This window comes from Propithecus coquereli, unplaced genomic scaffold (assembly GCF_000956105.1).
Source record: "Propithecus coquereli isolate 6110/MARCELLA unplaced genomic scaffold, Pcoq_1.0 Scaffold127, whole genome shotgun sequence".
Lineage (NCBI taxonomy): Eukaryota > Metazoa > Chordata > Mammalia > Primates > Indriidae > Propithecus > Propithecus coquereli.
The window spans coordinates 5,452,242-5,456,573 of NW_012136858.1; positions in this window are offsets into that span (position 1 = coordinate 5,452,242).

The window sequence follows — 4,332 nt, forward strand, 5'->3', positions numbered from 1 at the left end:
GAGGCAGGAGAATCACTCAAGGTCAGGAGTTCGAGGTTGCTGTGAGCTAGGCTGATGCCACAGCACTCTAGCCCGGGCAACACAGTGAGACTCTGTCTCAAAAAAAAAAAAAAAAAAATGCCGTCCATTAATACTGTGAAAACCTCTACATAGGACCAGGCACAGTGGCTCATGCCTGTAATCCTAGCACTCTGGGAGGCCGAGGCAGGAGAATCACTCAAGGTCAGGAGTTCGAGACCAGCCTGAGCAAAAGGGAGACCCCGTCTCTACTAAAAATAGAAAGAAATTAGCTGGACAACTAAAAATATAGAAAAAATTAACCAGGCATGGTGGCGCATGCCTGTAGTCCCAGCTACTCGGGAGGCTGAGGCAGAAGGATCGCTTGAGCCAGGAGTTTGAGGTTGCTATGAGCTAGGTTGATGCCACGGCACTCCAGCCCAAGCAACGGAGTGAGACTCTTGTCTCAAAAAAAGAAAAGAAAAGAAAACCTCTACATAAACAAACTAGAAAACCTAGAGGAAATGGACAAAGTCTCAGAAAGACACAGTCTCTCAAGAATGAAGCAGGAAGAAATAGAAACTGTGAACAGACCCATAATGAGCAAGCAACAGGACTGAAGCAATAATAAAAAAATCTCCCAATGAAAAAAAAGCCCCAGACCAGATGGATACACAGCCAAATTCTACCAAAACTACAAAGAAGAACTGAAACCTATCCTACAGAAACTTTTCCGTAACATCAAGAAGGAGGGACTCCTCCCTAACTCATTTTAAAAAGTCAGTATCACCCTGATTGATACCAAAGCCAAGAAAGGACACCAAAAAAAAAAACCTCCAAAATTAAAGACCAATATCCCTTATGAATATAAATGCAAATATCCTCAACAAAATATTAGCGAACCAAATTCAACAGCACATCAAAAAGATAATTCACATGACCAAGTGGGCTTCAACCCAGGGACACAAGGATGGTTTAACATATCTAAATCAATAAATGTGATTTGCCACATAAACAGAAACAAAAACAAAGACCATTAACCATCTCAATAGATACAGAAAAAACATTAGATAAAATCCAGCACCCTTTCATGATAAAAACCCTCAACAAACTAGGCATAGAAGGAACATACATTAAAATTACAAAATCCATATATGAAAAACCCACAGCAAGCATCATACTGTCTGGGGAAAAGTTGAAAGCATTCCTTTCAAGAACTGGAACCAGACAAGGTTGCCCACTGTCACCACTTCTATTCAACATAGTACTGGAAGTCCTAGCCAGAGCAATCAGGCAAGAGAAGCAAATAAAGGGCATCCAAATTGGGAAAGAGGAGGTGAAATTATCCCTGTTTGCTGATGATATGATCTTGTATCTAGAAAACCTTAAAGACTCCACCAAAAGACTCCTGAAATCAATAAATAAATTCAGCAACATCCCAGGTTACAAAATCAATGTACACAAATCAGTAGCATTTCTATATATTGATAATGGTCAAGCTGAGAGTCAAATCAAGGACTCAATACCATTCACAATACCATTCACAAAGAAAATAAAATGCCTAGGAACATACTTAACCCAGGAGGTTAAAGACCTCTACAAGGAAAACTACAAAACACTTATGAAAGAAATCACAAATGACACAAATGGAAAAATATCCCCTGCTCATGGATTGGTAGAATCAGCATCGTTAAAATGTCTATGCTGCTCAAAGTGATTTACAGATTCAACACAATCCCCATCAATATACCAACATCATCTTACACACATCTAAGAAAGATAATCCTAAACTTTATTTGGAACCAAAAAAGAGCCCAAATAGCCAAAGCAATCTTAATCAAAAAGAACAAATCTGGAGTCATCACATTACCTGACTTCAAATTATACTACAAGGCTTTAGTAACTGAAACAGCATAGTACTGGTATAAAAACAGAGACATAGACCAATGGAACAGAATGGAGAACCAAGACATAAAACCAGCTATCAACTGACCTGATCTTCATCAAAGCAGGCAACAGACACTGGGGAAAGGAAGCCCCATTCAATAAATGGTGCTGGGGAAACTGGATAGTCACACAGAAGAATGAAACATGTTCCATATCTCTCTCCATATACAAAAATTAATTCAGGATGAACAAAAGACTTAAATGTAAGGCATGAAACCATCAAAATTCTAGAAGAAAATGTAGCAAAAATTCTTCCAGACATCAGCTTAGGCAAGGAACTTAGAACTAAGACCACAAAGGCAGGTAGATCTGGAACGCATTCTACTAAGTGAAATATCCCAAGAATGGAAAAACAAGCACCACATGTACTCACCATCAAATTGGTATTAACTGATCAACACATAAGTGCACACATAAGAATAACATCTATTGGATGTTGGGCAGGGGGGAGGGGGAAGTGGGGAAGGGGGAGGAGGAAGGAGGGGACGGGTATATGCATACACAAAGAGTGCAATGCACACCACCCGAAGAATGGACATATTTGAAACTCGGACTTAGCAGGGGAGAGGGGGCAAGGGCAACATATGTAACCTAAACATCTGTATGGGTTAATATGCTGAAATAAAAATAATGGAACATAATTAAATTAAAAAGCTTTTGGGCCAGGCACGGTGGCTCACGCCTACAATCCTAGCACTCTGAGAGGCCAAGGCAGAAGGATCGTTTGAGCTCAGGAGTTCAAGATCAGCCTGAGTAACAGCGAGAACCCATCTCTACTTAAAAAAATAGAAAGAAATTAGCTGGACAACTAAAATTTTATAGAAAAAATAAGCCGGTATGCTGGCACATGCTTGTAGTCCCAGCTACTTGGGAGGCTGAGGCAGAAGGATTGCTTGAGCCCAGAAGTTTGAGGTTGCTATGAGCTAGGCTGACTCCACAGCACTCTAGCCCATGCAACAGAGTGAGACTCTGTCTCAAAAAAAAAAAGCTTTTGTGCAGCAAAGGAAATAATCAACAGAGTGGATATACAACCTACAGAATGGTAGAAAATATTCACAAACTATACATCCAACAAAGGGCTAATATCCAGGACCTACAAAGAACCCAAATAAATCAGCAAGAAAAAAATACGAACAACCCAATCAAAACATGGGCAAATGACACAAACAGAAGTTTTCCGAAAGAAGATAGACAAATGGCCAAAAAAAAAATGAAAAAATGCTCAACATCACTAATCATCAGGGAAATGCAAATTAAAACTACAATGAGATGCCAACTTACCCCTGTCAGAATGGCCATTATTAAAAAGTCAAAAAACAATAGATGCTGGTGTGGATGCAGAGAGAAAGGAACACTTCTACACTGCTGGTGGGACTACAAATTAGTACAGCTTCTGTGGAAAACAGCATGGAGATTCCTCACAGAAATAAATGTAGACCTACCATTTGATCCAGCAATCCACTGGTGAGTATCTACCCAAAGGAAATAAAGTCATCTTATCGAAAAGACACCTGCATTCAAATGTTTATCCCAGCATAATTCACATTTGCAGAGATGTGGAATCAACCTAAGAACCCTTAATTCATGAGTTGATGAGAAAATGTGGTATATAAATACCATGGAATACTACTCAGCCATAAGAAGAAATGAAATAATGTCATTTGCAGCAATGTGGAGGAAACTGGATACCATTAACCTAAGTGAATTATGTCAGGAATGGAAAACCAAACACTGCATGTTCTCGCTAACAAGTGGGAGCTAATAGATGGATACACATGGGCAGTAAGCAACATAAGGGACATGAGAAATTAAGGAATGGGGGAGTGCAAAAGGCGGGTCATGGGTTAAAAACTTACCTATTGGGTACAATGAACACTATTCTGGTCATGGGCACACTAAAAACCCTAACTTAAGCATTATTCAAGATATCCATATAATAAAAACGCTTATAACCCCTTAAGAAAAAATAAATAAATATGGCATATATGTCCAAACATCACAAATAATTTTTTTTAAATAACACTTAATATCTAAATAATACTAATTCAACATTATTGATAATAATAAAAATAATAAAAACAGGCAAAAATATTAAAGTATGCCAACCAAAATCAAGATGTGAGTATAAGAAATTGGGAGGAACTCAAATTTGTCAAATAGTGTACTTAATATTGATGAGTTTTATTGTGTGTAAATTACAGCTCAATAAATAAAGCTAAATATATGTACACCTACATACAATACATATGTACAGAGGATGTTATAGACAACTTTATGTAAATAAGTTCAAATGTTTAGACATAATAGATACTTTTTCAGAAAAACAGAACTTTTCCACAGAAAATGATTAATAATTATGTATATACACAATGTATGTATATATGTATA